The sequence below is a fragment of the Sycon ciliatum genome, chromosome 3, assembly GCF_964019385.1.
Source record: "Sycon ciliatum chromosome 3, ocSycCili1.1, whole genome shotgun sequence".
NCBI lineage: Eukaryota > Metazoa > Porifera > Calcarea > Leucosolenida > Sycettidae > Sycon > Sycon ciliatum.
Genome location: NC_088645.1, coordinates 38,051,781 through 38,057,066, shown reverse-complemented (window position 1 = coordinate 38,057,066; position 5,286 = coordinate 38,051,781). Strand labels below are relative to the sequence as shown.

Below are 5,286 nucleotides of genomic sequence, written 5' to 3'. Positions count from 1 at the left end.
AAGTGGATCTCTCCGATTTCGCTCAAAATTTGCAGGTAGGTTCCCTTTGGGGTGTGGATCGATTATGCAAGCCCTTGAAAAAGTTTCTGAAGGGAACCTTGAAATTTGCATACCCCTCAAAAATGGCCGAAATATCACATTATTTATGGGTCTAGAAACGAGTCCCGCCACAGCGTATACGAACAAGCTATGAACAAAACTCCATCAAGCCAACATTGCCTCACCTTAGAAGAGTTCCTGGAGCAGTACCGCTTAGCCACGCCAGCATCCCAGAAGACGAGGTCCATCACCCCCTGACGCCACAAATGATCGTCTTGAAAATAGCCAATTTACAAGCGCTGGCAAAACAGCCAGCTACGTCCTCAATTGGCCAGAACTATACACCGGCAGATAGTAGAACACCTCTTCTAGCGCTGAGGACATGTCCCCCATCTTCCTTTTGGGGTTTTCTTGAAATAAACTTTTTTGAATTTTTCCACTCGACCATGCTGAAATACGGCCAAAGTCATACCTGCGCAGGAAAGCTCGCCACTCCGCGACGTCTCCTCAGCATTTTCTACTCCAACACTACTCCCAGGGCCGCAGAACAAAGTGTAGTGTTGACTCTGACAAGGAAAAGCAGCGGTGATCACTTGTCACTCCAAACGACAAGCTTCTCCTTGCGCCACCAATAATTTTTTGTGCGACTGTTGATGCAAAAGTGACTGAAGGCCTGAGCGCAGTTTTTGAATTTTATGGGGCTGTTAAGTGTGACGTCACGGCCCCTTCGATACGCATAGCAACGAAGAGCACTGGGGACAAACAAAAGTCGCGTCCTCTGGATGGAACCAGATGTCAAGGGCAACAGCATCTAAATGACTGGAGAGAAAGCAGTTTTTCTTTGCTTTTTCTTCAAGCGATTGTTGTCGCTCTTTACTCCTTGTTATTTCCTCTACAAATCTCCTGTAGTCGTCGAGGGCCTTCATAATGGCTGTGAAATTGGCTGCCCACTGTAAAACTCCGTGTTTGAGAGTGCTTTGAAGATTCTTCGCGTCCTGATGGATCAAAGTACGAGCGCTCCCTGTGGATTCGATTATATGTAGGTGAGTTGTTCAAGAAATCAGTGTCTTCTTTCTGTCTCTGCCCTCACGCTGGCACAATGTCAGCCTCTATATCCATGACAGCTCGCACCTCCCGTAAACTGCATGACTTAGATATATTCTCGCCCTCCGTGGTGATTGAAGACCCATGGAAGAAGTTATTATATTCAGAATGATGTCCTGAGAATATAAAATAAAATAATTATAGGGAATTGTTACAGGGTACTAGTATTTTGGAAGGATGGAGAGAGAGAGAGAGCACTGTTTGAAGTGTTTGTCTCACTGTAATTACTCCAAATTATTGAATGGTGTATGATCTAAGAAAGGTTTGCTCCCCACACCGGAGCTCGCGCTATTCCGCCGACTTTACTTGACACTTGACTGACTCACGACTGCCATCCAGAGCACACGAGAAGTCCATCGAACCTTCGACTAGGCAAACCTGCAAGAATGCACCACTCCCTGCTCAATGTGTATGATGTGTATGATCTACTCGATATTTTCCACAATGGTTTTTCCTGATTTGCGGGATCTCTTCTTTTGCTGTTTGCGTGTTTACAGGAAGTGACTGTCTGGTGTATCCGCACCAGATCCTGGGAAAATGAAGTCAGATGCAGAGGCAGGGTCGTCCAGTGATGCAACACTGCAGTTCTATGTGCAACGTCACCGCTAATTCCCCCGGCGAAAACACAAAAAGACAAACACGTGAAGAGACTACAGTATTGACCGTTCTGGTAATGAATCGTAACTGCTCGGACAGTCGATAATCGAAACACAGAGCACCAGCATTATGTTTTGATATTGGGAACCACACACCAGCTCAATTCTCAAGCCCAAAAATTGATGAATACAAAACACAGAGCGACGCAACAAGAGATCATCCGGCAACCAAACCAACCTGGGTCTAATGCACTGAATAGTCCTGAAATACGCAGGCCACACAAAGCAGTGCAAGCACATACTGTTACAAGGTACATGCATTGCAGAACAAAGTGTAACCAAAGATACACAGGGTTATAGCTGCACACTCGTGCATGTGCTCGCTCAGCCCAAGAACACGCATGATGATAGAAATAATCCGGGGGAAACACGCTAGTACCGAAGTAAGCATCAAGACGTAAATAGTGCAGCTCTGAAAAAGTAAAAATTACATTGACATGTACATTGGTGTGCCGAGTAGTATCATCCTTGATTACCCATCCAACCAAGACGTTATCAGGTCACAGACGCCGAAATCGCACGCCGAATGTGAAGTGCATCTAGCCTTGAACCTGTTGCACAAGGCACACACATAAAAATGACATCCACTCCGATTATTTCCAGAAGCCAATCATAACAGAACACAGAAATGAAACCACGGGCTCAACAAAATAAACGCAAAGGAAATTAGTTAAAACAATTAGTGGTGTGCACGGGTAGTCGGGTACCCGTGCTACCCGTGAGGACCTCGGGTAGACGGGTACCGAATCGTACCCGAAAACCCGAAGTCGCAGATGACATCATGTAGAAAGAGTAGAGAGAGGTCTACAGTGCACGTGTACAAATAATTCACGCATGTCTACCCAGTGTGTAAGGGGAGGGGCCGGTGTGCATTGTGGTCTTACCATGGAAACATTACCCGATCGGGTACCCGTGCTACCCGACTCAGCCCTAAAAATAATCCATGAAGTGCTATTTTAATTCCAGCGCTGACTGCAGTGTGGCGTCATGGCCCGATACCCGCTGAGCATAGACACAAACTCCATTTGACAGTGGCAAGACATACTATTTTGGAATAAAGTCAGAAAGTACAGCATTCCAATGACATGACGGACACCTCGTGCAAATGCGTGGTCTGTTCATCCGGCCAACTCGGCCACGCATGAGAGTGTGTGCATGTACGCGCGCACGCAAGCGCGCGCGTGCACACACACCATGTATTCGGTGCGTATGGCGTACCTGTTGCGGAGATATGAAGATGGAATCATTATCATGATGTTACATGCACATGTACAGTGTATGTTTGAGTGTAAAGTAAATTTTATTATTTATATTACACATTTCTTCGACACAACTTACTCCACATCTTCGCATTTCTCATAATCCATCCACCTACACTCCGTCTCAGTTGAGGAAAAACTCTCCCAGGTATACACTAGTTATCACGGCCATGTGATGACATTGGGATGGGTCCCAAGCACGATTGCACTCTCCAGTTACAATATAATTTATTTGTCCAGATTATCTGTGAAGACAAAATGCAATGCATAGCGGCAATCGATGGATGAAGAGAGAGTTTGTAAATACACATATCTTTCCACTTGTCCAGGAGCTTACCTTTTGGAGTTCACATCGTTTACACGATCTCTTATGCTGTCTTGCACCTTGGCTTTGTTGACCATGGATACGCCATCCCAGAAGACATTCTACAGGAGCTACTAATGCAGAGGATTTTTCACGCTCGATCTCGGCGATCTACCTCGTCACGCCAATAAAATCCTCCGTGACACTGGCTACAGTCACAAGGGACGTCTCAGTAAGGTAATGAGCACGACAACACCGTCGAGATCAAGAACAAAGAGAAAACAAAACACTCACTGAAAACAGCAAAGAAGAAACGAAGAAATGTACACGATTCCTATATGTTGCCACTGACAACTGGTTCGATGGAGACGACGCTACTTTTGTTTGTCCCCAGTGGGATCGTTGCTATGCGTATCGAAGGAACTGTGACGTCATCACTTAACAGCCCCATTGCAAGATGCACGGTGAAATCACGTGCCTTGTGACGCAAGAATGCCAAGTCGCGTGGCCCACGGCTCACGAGATTTCAGAGTCACCTTTGTCAAGTGCGCTTGTTACTCGCCTTGAACGCCCGTTGGTCTGGAAGTGATCACACTTGTGTTGTTACGGCGCTCAAGAACACGCTGACCGTGTTGTAGGCCTACGAACCGGGACTTTCCGTGACCATGTAGGTCGAAGACCAGTGAAATGATGATGAAATCATATTCTTTATGACGTAAGAAATCTCTCATGCAGTTCACGCGACAAGTGCGTTCAGCCAGTGCTGCTCGCGTGCCAGTCAACACAAAGGGACCGAGCTAGGCGCTTTTGTCGAGCATCGACATGAAAACAAGGGACTTTTACTGTTGGACTATGTTCGGGATCACAGGAGGTAAGTGTGAAAGACGAATAACTCTCCATGCTGTACGGGGCATATTTCAACGGCTTGCTGCCATTGCAACACTCCTAGGACGTTTGTGGGGGTTCTCAGCAGTTCAAGCAGGAAATGAAGCTCATCTTACCTCTGCCATCATGGTCTGTTCCGAGTAGCGTTCCAGGCACATTCGCGATCGATGGCCGCGTAACGTGATGCAGGAAGCGTCATCCTACGTCACAGAGCACGCGATCTCACCGTGCATCTTGCAATAAAATTCAAAAACTGCGCTCAGGCCTTCAGTCACTTTTGCATCAACAGTCGCACAAAAAATTATTGGTGGCGCAAGGAGAAGCTTGTCGTTTGGAGTGACAAGTGATCACCGCTGCTTTTCCTTGTCAGAGTCAACACTACACTTTGTTCTGCGGCCTTGGGAGTAGTGTTGGAGTAGAAATTGCTGAGGAGACGTCGCGGAGTGGCGAGCTTTCCTGCGCAGGTATGACTTTGGCCGTATTTCAGCATGGTCGAGTGGAACAATTCAAAAACGTTTATTTCAAGAAAACCCCAAAAGGAAGATGGGGGACATGTCCTCAGCGCTAGGAGAGGTGTTCTACTATCTGCCGGTGTATAGTTCTGGCCAATTGAGGACGTAGCTGGCTGTTTTGCCAGCGCTTGTAAATTGGCTATTTTCAAGACGATCATTTGTGGCGTCAGGGGGTGATGGACCTCGTCTTCTGGGATGCTGGCGTGGCTAAGCGGTACTGCTCCAGGAACTCTTCTAAGGTGAGGCAATGTTGGCTTGATGGAGTTTTGTTCATAGCTTGTTCGTATACGCTGTGGCGTGACTCGTTTCTAGACCCATAAATAATGTGATATTTCGGCCATTTTTGAGGGGTATGCAAATTTCAAGGTTCCCTTCAGAAACTTTTTCAAGGGCTTTGCATAATCGATCCACACCCCAAAGGGAACCTACCTGCAAATTTTGAGCGAAATCGGAGAGATCCACTTGCACACATACTTTGGTATTCTCAGACATGCTCTTTAAGAACTCTTCGTCTCCTCTCCTCCATG

At 46.7% G+C, this 5,286-nt stretch overlaps 1 long non-coding RNA gene across 1 annotated transcript; it reads right to left on the bottom strand.

Annotated features, from left to right (window-relative positions):
• Positions 1–1,903: 1,903 nt before the first annotated feature.
• LOC135812747 (uncharacterized) lies at positions 1,904–3,798 on the bottom strand. Its single transcript, XR_010552947.1, has 3 exons — positions 3,396–3,798; positions 3,138–3,303; positions 1,904–2,350 (listed from the first exon to the last, which is right to left on the bottom strand). It is a non-coding gene; the product is annotated as an uncharacterized LOC135812747 (long non-coding RNA).
• Between the last annotated feature and the right edge of the window lie 1,488 nt (positions 3,799–5,286).